The sequence below is a fragment of the Dreissena polymorpha genome, chromosome 10, assembly GCF_020536995.1.
Source record: "Dreissena polymorpha isolate Duluth1 chromosome 10, UMN_Dpol_1.0, whole genome shotgun sequence".
Classification (NCBI taxonomy): Eukaryota; Metazoa; Mollusca; class Bivalvia; order Myida; family Dreissenidae; genus Dreissena; species Dreissena polymorpha.
The window spans coordinates 84038406-84050179 of record NC_068364.1 but is presented as its reverse complement, the minus strand read 5'-3'; positions in this window follow the sequence as shown (position 1 = coordinate 84050179).

Genomic DNA, 11774 nt, shown 5'->3' with positions numbered 1-11774 from the left:
TATATATATATATATATATATATATATATATATATATATATATATATATATATTTATATATATATTCTTTATTTCTCAGTTCTTTGAACGCGTCATCTTGATACCCTAATATATATATACTTCTACTGCTACTTCTACTGCTCTAGTTTATAACAATAATCAAATAATAATAATAATAATAATAATAATAAATACTAACTACTACTACTACTACTACTACTACTACTACAACTAATAATAATAATAATAATAATAATAAAAATAATAATAATAATAGTATAATAATAATAATAATAATAGTAATAATAATAATAATTATTATTATTATAATAATAATATTAATAAATAATAATAATAATAATAATAATATTATTAGTATTATTATTATTTTTATTTTTTTTAATTATTATATATAATACTATATAATCAGATAGGATTCATCTGAGACATTCCACAATCATTTAAAGTAATGATAAAGAGCAACCTTTAAAGCGGGTATATACGATTTTGTTCAAATATTTATGAATTTAATTAAATGTGTAAAAACTTAATATATATATATTTCAATATAAATTAAATAAAAGTTAAGAAGAACATGTGTCGAAAAATGCGAAATAAGCCAGATATTTAATTCTGAAATTGAAAACGGCTGTACAGCCGAATTCGCCAGCATGTATATCATACATGTACGATGTGAATCTAAACTTAGTTTTACGGTTAATTTGAATTCCTGCAACGATATCTATTCATACGACACACGAACACTAACTCCGATCCTAATACAAAGACGAATGCTTCGGTTATTGTAGGAACATATGTTCGTCACAATCGACTCGGGCCACTAATGTGTATTTGCTGCATTTTATGGAATTCGGCTTTAATGTATTATTTTTCTTGTCTATTTTGTGTGATTTTAACATATTTTATCAATATATTACAATTAAACACATATAAAAAATCGTATATACCCGCTTTAACATCGCTCATCATCATAATTGGAATGAAATTTGAAACATTGGTTCAACCGTATACGTTTATATGCTTCCTTTCGGTTTATTATTTTGAAAAATAGATAACATTTAATATATATATATATATATATATATATATATATATATATATATATATATTTATACTATTTCTGCTGCTACTACTACTGCTCTAGTTATAATAATAATAAAATAATAATATAATAATAACAAAAATAATAGCAATAATAATAATAATAATAATAATAAGAATAATAATATTGATAATATAATAATAATAATAATATATAATATACTATAATAATAATAATACTTATTAATAATAATAATAATAATGAATAATAATAATAATAATAATAATAATAATAATAATAATAATAATAATAATGATACTAATAATTATATATTATTATTATTATTATTATTATTATTATTATTTTAATACATATAATACTATATAATCAGTTGAGGATTCATCTGAGACATTCGCAAACATTTAAAGTTAAGGATAAAGAGCAACCTTTAACATCGCTCCTCGTCATAATTGGAATGAAATTTGAATAATTGTTTCAATCGTATTCGTTTATATGTTTCCTTTCGGTTTATTATTTTGATAAATAGATAACATTAAAGCATTTAAATGAGTTGTTACAATTGGACGCTGCCTCTTACGTTGAGACATGCAATGGCCATTACATTACATAGGTTCCATTAGTGTTTGTGCTTAGAATGCTTTAAGTCCCAGTCTGGCGTTCAGCAGACATTATATCATTAAATAATACAACTTGATAGGGGATAGGTTGTAATGAATTTAGATATTTGTTGGTACAGAAACCGTTCACGCCCTAATAAGTTAGTTAGTTTATATATTTAGTATTATATATATTAACGATAATTAACATCCATAAACATCCATTAAAATCCAAACGAAATTTACAACAAAAATAGCAACAACAATGAAAACATATATTGAACAATAAAGCTTACCAAAGCTTACCATTTACATCGCGCAAGGTTTTAACAAATAATAATACAGTCGAAACCCGATGGCTCGAACACGCCGGAACCGACAACAAAACTTCGCGCTATCCGGGATTCGAGCCAACCGATTTATAGTATACTTATGGTTACTAACATGAATCTGCTATAGATTTACATCTCCAGTTGAAGAGTATTTCATAATGCCTAAACTCCGTACTAATTTCGGCTATTAAATTATTTAGCACTAAAAGTACAATATTAATTATTTTATTAATTGTTTAAAACAGTTACATATACAACCAACGAAATATCATGTAAAAACACATATTGTATAATCGCTTTTTATGTAGCACATTTACCAGTATACGAAACAGCACTCAAAAACACGAATAAGTATTTTGCACACATCGCTGAACTATTAAACGGCACTACATGAATTTATGTATTTGCTTTCTTTAAGAATGACAGGATGCCAAACTGAGTTTTGTTAAATAAGTTGTCGTCAAGATACAAAGTTTTTATTCCATTAATTCGACGATGTACATGGTATGATTCAGCCGTTCCAGACATATTAAAACTGCATCTACAGAAGGCCAGATTTAATACAGGCTGTCATCTTTAAATCGAATCGATTAAAGATTGAGTCGATAACATGCAAATATGGCGTGGCTTTAATAAATCGCTCCTTATCGATAAACAACTTTATGCGACCAAGGCGAGTTCGACAAAATCGAACAAAATAACGTGTGAAAAATGTGACAGAGACTGTAAAAGCAGTCCGAGCCATCCGATAATTCGACTCTCGCGCATTCGAGCCATCCGACAGAAATGTGTATGAAGATAGAGGCATAAAAAGCGTTGCTTCGGGGAGAGTTTGAGCCAACCGGAAAATTGAGCCAAGCGAATTTGAGCAAACGGGTTTCGACTATAGTAATGTAATTATAATTTTATTGTTTTAAATGCATCACAATAAACGTGTATTTAGCACAATAAATCATAAACAATAATATTATAAAGATAACGAAAACTCTTACCTGCATGATGTCGATTTTGTGATAAATACACTGGGCATTTTAAATTTATATTAAATAATAAAAAGAAAATGCCCATGTGCTAGATTGCTGGAGATTTACCCTTGATCAATTTCCTCGCCCTAAATCCTTCACTAAATTGTCCTTTCACTCAAAAAACAAATCGTATACACTTCATGAATCATGTTTTTATGTAAACACCACATGATCCTTCACTTTTAGCTTAGATCTTGAACAAATGTTTTCAACGGTCTATTTCAGTCCTTATCCGCCCGTAACACGTTAAAATAATTCCATATTGCTTGTAATATTATTCCATGATTTGCAATAAATACTTTCCAATGAAATCCAATAAAACATATGTTATTGCCTTCTTTATTTCGAAAGAGGTTTGTTTAATATATTTCATGTTCCGTTTTCACATTTTTATCAATCCTTATAACTGTTATTCCTTTTAATCTCATTGAACACTTTCTCGTTTATTTCTTTAATTACTTTTTACACATGTTTTCCCATATCCGTCTTACTTCAAATCCTTTCTGATCCTATTGAAACATGTCCCTCGTTAAATACCCACCACTCGCATTTAACATGTATTTATATTTTTTACAAACTTTTCAGAAAGTGCTAGTTTTTGTTAAATATCAGCTGACTCTTATAATGTGGATGGTGAGGGTGAAGATTATAAATAATGCTGGTTCCCATTCGCAAATTGATTAGTATGGTTGATTCCCTTTCCCTTGTGATTCAATTACAGTAATAGCTTAGTGGATTTTGGTCTTGTTGAAACGTGATTGAGTGAAAAATACTACTTAAATGCATGTTAGTCACATAAACCTGATTTATAGAATCGTTCTTGTTTGTATCTTAAATACGTTTGTTCATATTTATATTTGTGTAGTGAATGTTTTTTTTCTGTTGTCTTTGGTATGGACCTTCAAACAAATGTGAACGAAAGACCTATCTTGTTCTATTTAGATTTTTCTAAGCAATAATGTGGAATACAGTTTGTTCAGTTCGGATAAATCATGTGTATTTACATTAATAAACAAGATAATGCACGACAAGTCCCATCATAAACTTAACATAAACACATAAACGTGATAAACTTTTCATATTATGTAGGAATAAATATGATTTCTCATGTGAGTACCTAAATTACCTAAAAAATAAACAGTGTTCAATATAAGTTACTTATTTTTCTGTTAAATAGCTTGTTCTATCATGAACATTTAAACATGTATTAATGTTATAAGAGCTTTTGATCATTTAAGTGCAAAAATATTCTAAAAAGAGTCAAGGTTTTATTTCATTTTCCTTCATGGAAAGTTATACTTTAGAAAAATATCAATATAAATGTAAATCGTCACTCTGACATTTTAAAAACGCATGAACCCCTTTGTCCTTAAAACTGACAACAAAAAGAGTGTAGCTGATGTTTACTTAATTTCAATTCAAAATTCATCTGTATCTTTGGCTGATATATAGCCATCGAGTAGTTAAAGAGCAATTCATTTTATATTATATTCTTTTTTAATGGTATTCCTTATAATTGCAATTTGATAAACTTTTATTTATATTTGTGTGTTATGAAATAAATTTTTGGTGAAATGATCAAAATGGCATTGGTCGTTTGGACTCCAAAAGGTTTGCATTTATCTTTAGAAAGAAATTACCCAATCTTTAATAGTTTACCTGTCCTATATCATCTTTAAAGTCGATTGCTTCGTTCGCATAAATTATGAATAACGTATTCAATTTATTAAATCTGTGATGAATGTTCTTCTGATAAAATCAATAAAAAAAAGCACAAACATGCTGGGTTTAAACAGTATAGAAGCAGTATATAAACACATATATAAATATAAAGAGTTCAGTCGTGCAATCTAAACGCTACTCAATTCATATTCTTAGAATGCAATAAGATATCGCTACCAGATATGTTTTATTTTTATGTCGAAATACCCGGTGATTTAATATGTCAAAAGGTGTTTTCTTTTTTTAAGACATTGTTTTTGGGCATTATGTATAAAATGCGCCAAGTTTTTATTTTAATTGTGAATAATATTTTATCACTAAAATTATAACGAACTCTCAAACTGTATTTGATAAAGCATTTAACGTGTATTTTTAGCATAATCCCGTGTTTTCAAATAAGTACCTTCTCTTGATTTAACAGTAAAATTAGGTACTTCAATATATGTATTTGCACTGAAATGATACAATCGCTGCAATTAACATTTCAAATAAGATTGTTGACTAGGAATAAACGTTCACTGCTTACAAAATCGTTTATTTCGATCCCTCGCTGTAATAATTTTGTTAAATACGAATGACATAAATTCATGTTGTGACATAATGATAAATAATTATTAATAAGACTTCGTAAAAACAATTTTTTTAAATAATGATATTGTAAAATATGCGTTTTCCATCAAGCCAAAACATGCGAGTGTTCTACTAAGAAATATCAGACGATTAAACGATTAAACACAAGTACAAAAACATGTTTTCCCACGGACTAAATATGTATATATTCTGTAAAGATTATAAAAAAATGGTATGAGACTTTTATAAAATTATAAGATCCGCTGCTAATCCAATGTTTTCTTTATGCTTATTTGTAAATATTTTTTTCGCAACAGAATACTGTTTAAGAAACGCAAACTGGTTAAATAATGACTGTAATAAAGAGCAAAAGTAGTCGTATTTTTAAGCACTGCTCATATATATTTAATTCCGACCAAAGCATGAAAATAGAGTACTTTTAATTTAAATCTGAAAATATGAAAAAAAAGACTTTTGGAAATATTGTAACATTTAGCTTACATCAGACTATAATGATATTGTTATTGATACATTGAATGGATGCTTGACGATTTAAATACTCATGTTATCGAATTGTTACTACAAAGAAGCAGAATATCTTTGCAGAAATCATAATTTGAATAATTTATGTGACTTCATTCTGAACTTTGGCGTCCTATTACCGCAATTTAAAAACACACTGCAGTGAAATCACTAAAACGTAATAGATCCCAAGGAAATGAGCAGTTATTTAACGAGTTTTCATTGTAGTATTGTAACATATTGACAATTTGTGCACTGACAATAATATTTCGGAAGCCCGATTCGGATTTTGTAAAGGGCGTAAACCAGTTCTTATCTTACATTCTTTTGTTCAGAAGAAACTGAAAGAAACGATTAGGCTCTAAGCCATTTAGGTAGACATGATAAATCTTTGTATTATATTTAAAGAAACTTATAATGATGAAAACAAATTAAAACAGTTATTTAATATGTATACAAAATATTACACTGTGTTACCGTATGCTCTTCTTATTCTAAAATATTTCAACTACGATAATGGTTTACGTCAAGGGGAAGGGGTGTCATATATTTAGTTTTCATTATTTGTTTACGGTTTAGAGCTGCATTTGCAGTGTTACACTATTGTAGGCTTAATATAGGATCAATGATTTAACATTGATTTTGTTTATGTAATAAAATTGCTATTGTTATATCTCAAACTCATGGAGAAATTCAGCGGCTTCTGATGTGCATGAGCTCTAACTGTAAATACAATACAAGCGATAATAATGCTTTTCCGAACACGTTTGAATTATTTGCAAAAGAAAAATGACCTATAATATCAAACGAAAAGTAAATAGTCGATCATTGTAACAATCTAGATACTATTTAAACTACACTTTGGACTTTTGTATAAACATTGAACATCTTAAAGGAAATTTTTTTGCAAATGCGACGACTTTAATATTTTGCCAATGTTGTCAACTATTCGATGCATTTTTAACGCCAGTACTTCACTATTCGTGTGAAGTTCCGGGTTATACCAAATAACAAAACTAGAACGAATTCACCTTGAATATTGTAAACTATAACCAAGAGTTAATGGCAATGTGTTTTCTGCTGCAGTTTATGATAAACTGGTTGATATCCACTTTATATCCACATATACTTCGAATAATTAAATGTTGAATTTAAAAAAAAGAAAGTTATAATACAACATTTAGGATTGTTCATTACGAGACTCTTAAAAACTTTATTTAGCAAAAGAGAAATAAGATAACAACTGTAAAACCTTTCCTAAATGCCTATCGGCTCGCGAACGTGTTTCAAATACCAGTATGTTAAACAAACAAACATTTCTTACTGAATTTAAATGAAGAGTTCTAGATTGGATTTTTAAATATTAGCGACATACACTTAAATGTCCGGTTTTGTTACGGTACACATAATGTAAAATATCGTGAATATAACATAAGATGTTTTCCCTAAAAGGCTCAGACTTTACGTCTATTGATTAAGAATGTCATTTCATCTAAACATAATTCAAACTGGTAGAGTCAGTAAAAACCGCATAATAAGAATAAATTGATATTGCATTTGTTGAAAGCCGTGTGACATAGACGATTAATACCATTTAAAGTTTATGAACATATATAATATCGTATTATTTCAAGCGACCATCGATATAAACATTCCTAAACCTTAGGAGAATCTCTACGAAAGATAAAGAAGATATTTAGTTTTCAATTAAAGAACCTCTTTCAATCAGGTGGTCAATACTTATTTTTGTATAGAATACAAATACGATAAGGTGGATTGTTCTGATTTGCGGGTTCGCTTAATATATGTGTGTTACTGTGATTGTGTGTTTATGTTTATATATATAATCCTCGTAATTTATGTAATTTATGTAATTTTTGCAATAGATACGTGCTGTTTCTAACTATTATTTGTAGGATAATAATTCACATAGTAAGCGCAAGATACTCAATGTTCCATTTAGTTTATTTAAATATTAGCAGCACGAACGCCACACTATTCCATTAATATTTAGTACAATGCGATTTCTTTTCAAACCACTGTCATGTATAAAATAATACAGTATAAACATTCAGTCTGTTCTATATCATTTCAAGTAACGATTTTGGCAAATTTCGCTTCGGGTACCGATTATTCTCGAGTTCCGTCGTAGAAATTGTGAACACATGATTTCAAAGGCTTTAATTATCGGGTTAGTTTCTTAATAACACAAACCATGTCTAATCGTGAATGTTACGACAATATCGAGTTACAAATAATTTTTGATGAGAAAAATGGTTTATTTTTAAAGACTTATAGCCAGATTGAAAGGAAATAAAAGTTACTACTGAAATTAATTGATAATATAGTGTGGCGCGTAGCAAAAATACTTAGACGTAACGCACACAACTGTTACTAAAAACGTTACGAGGAAACCAGCGCTAGCGTCATGTTATACTAACGTCTAACAAAAGTTGTGTTTTACGACGCGATTGAAAAATCTGAAGACGTTATTTAAACATTAATGGCACAATTTTAGTTCGGCATTCTTAAAAGAGATATCACTTATATGACCTGTGTGTGCTTAGTTGTAAATTGATAATACATTTATCTTGAGTTGGAATTAATTGAGGAGTTCGAACAAGATGATACTTGGTATAACCTAAAATGTGGAAAATTTTATTTAGACTCCCCCTCCTAATCCCGGGATTGAAAAAGTCTTTGCAGAAATTATTTGGTAGAAGTTAATGGTCTGTTTGCAAATTCCAGGAACGTGTCAACAATAAATACGTCGCAACATTTTGTTTAAGACTAATGATGATCTGTATGCAGTATGCTTAATAAAAATTAAAACGAATCAACGCAACGATAATTTGACTGTTAGTGTATAGAATGCATGTAAATTTTGCAATGTTTGTATATATATACTTGTGGAAGGCATTCTACGCGAGTAGTACATTTCATAAGACAACTTATGTTTCAATGGCTACAATACTTGGATAAAAATATTAAATTGCTAGATATGAATGAAGTGGTTAACGAAATACGTTGGTTCATACATATAATCAAGATAACTTTACCAAAACGTAAAGAAACGTATAAAATAATACAGATGGGACATTGTATTATATTTTGCGCGTTTAAAAACCGATAAAAAACATTATGCATATTAAAAGCATGTTTTAATACCAACTAAATGCTTTAAAAAAATTAAAATGTTAGAACAATTTACAATAATAAAGGAGAACATCGCAAATCCGCCAAATATTTTATGGCGTATACCATTTAATTGGGCCAAATTTCAAGCGAATTTAGATCACTTTCCAAGCAATTATATTGTGGCTTTCGTTTTTAATTTTGAAACCATTAAAGCTTTTCAAATCCGAATTATTTAGTGAATTCCCTATAATTCCAAAATACCTGTTGGCGTCAACTTGAAACGCTTCATGACAATGACGCTTGATTATTATCTCATAAACCTCTTTGTAAAAGAATCAGGATGTATTTTTGAATAAAAAACAACCCAAACAACTTTTATAAGATTGATATCTAACTTAAAACTTCTAATCTCGAATAAAAGTATGTATTTGAATATGGTCTGTATAATTTGCGCTCATGAAAATAACGCGCTACCAGTAACCGAATGTTGCATATTTGAACATTTTTTTTCCATTTAAAACATAAGCAACATTTACTTGGACCGTCAAAGTATCAAGTTGTGCAGTCGATGCGTTCTTTCTGACTTGTAATTATATATTTTTATTCAGTTTAGTGTTGTCAAAAAATATTTAAGATAAGAATAATATCATTTAAGTTTAAGTTTAATTAAAGGTTACAAAATAGTAGACGGTAGTTCAAGTAATAAATAGGTTTTTCAATATTTCAATGTAACAAAAAACTAAAAAAGTACACCGGAAAAATATGGAGGTGGCGTCGATTGCGTGCGAAGCAGAACAATTATTACTTTGGACGTCAGCTTTTACATGTACATTATCAAATACCCCAGAGGATATATCGGAGAAAATGTTTATTATCAAACTTTGTATTTTCCTTATGTCGTTATTTTTTAAGAAATTATTTTTGAAGTTTTTTATGACAAAAAATTGGTATTTTTCTAGTTTTCCTCGAGAGAAAAAACAACCCTTACGTGTTTTTATTTAATTTGTTCCACGTATTACACGTCATTTGCTATCAGGAATGCATTTATTAGACATGTACATGTAAGTATACACATATACCATATACATCTCGATTTATAAATATTTAGGCTCTTAAGAGTGTAGGTAGGACTTAAATGGTTATGGAAAGAACGTGGCGCAAATGTTTATGGTTGGCACATTGGAATGTTCGAAACTACTTCATGCTTATACATATTTCAAAACTTAGAAAACGCGATAAAACACTCATCTTGAATGACAATATTTTTTTCAGATGACAACAAAAGGTCGCTTTTGTAGTAATACAGGACCAGTTTAGAAGATATTGTAGTATAAAGATAGCGATAGCTTAAATAAGTCGCTATTGTGAATGGTCGTTAGGTTTTTTCATTTTTTTACATGCACATTTCGACCAATTTAAGAACCTCAAAGGAGAGCACGTTACATAATAGAATCCCACAGCCGCAGTATGTAAAAACTCATGTCGACGTCTCGAGTTTCGTTTCTGATGTTAACTTATTTAATGAGATTGTTTCCGTTAAGTAATTTAGCTTTCAAAAAAAGGGAAAATATTCATTTTTTTTTAAATTAACATTTTTTTTAATTTAAATATTTTTGTTGAAATAGTTGCAAAAACAGAAATGAAATCGCCTTTTTATCAGTAATGTTTGAAACTGTAATCGGTTATTTTGATGTTTTAAGTGTTTAAATTTATTTTTTTGAAAACGCGTTTCACTAAGCGAAATATTTGAAGGGATTTGATCTCATCCTTAAATGTAGTAATTTTACCATAGTATATGCTTATATTAAACGTCGCTTTATAAGTTAAGTCGAAGTTATTTTTATTTTTATTTTTAACCAAACAAAGATGTACGCGGTTTTATTAACCAAAATATTTAACAAATAAACCATATGCATATATCGAGCATTTCAATTTATCTTACAAATGCACGTGAAAAGTTAAATACGTGTCGCATTTAATATATTATACCCAATGAACTAAGTCATTTGAATTTAACCACATGAACGTGCAATCATTTATCCATTACTTCAAGTGAGATATAAAACATTTATATTAAATACATCTGCTTTTTACTTGACTTTCACGTTTTTATAAAATTATTTTAATGACAAAAAAATAATATTTCATTAAATGTTTTTTAATTTAAAATGATATTGTTTGTCCTGAATATATTAATATACGTTCATGCTCATTTGTTAAAAAATACTTTTTTTTTTTAATTAAATACACATTCTACGTATTTGAGTTTCACGTTTCTAAATTATTATTTTAATGACAACAAAATAATATTTCGTTCATTGTTTTTTAAATTAAAAATGAAATAGTATACTTTCATGCTCATTTGTTAATAAAATACTATTACTTAAACTCCCAGATGAAGTTTATTCTGTTTTCCAAATTTTAAAAACTTAATTATTGAAAATATTTATCGTATAATTTTAAATGAAATAAACCTGCATTTTTTACTTTCACGATTTTGTTTTATTATTTTAATGACAGAAAAATAATATTTCGTTCATTGTTTTTTTTTATTTAAAATGATATTGTTTGCAGGGATGAAATATTTTACGTTCATACTCATTTGTTAATACCACGAAATTCCTTCTTAAACTCACATTTGGTAGTTGGTTCTGTATTCCAAATTTTAGAAACTAAATTATTGAAAATATTCAACGTAATGTTACATCCAAGTTAAATCCGGGTTTTTCTTCAACATTACAATTTAAGCTCCTTTTTGCACATTGAATGGTAACGCGAAGTTAAA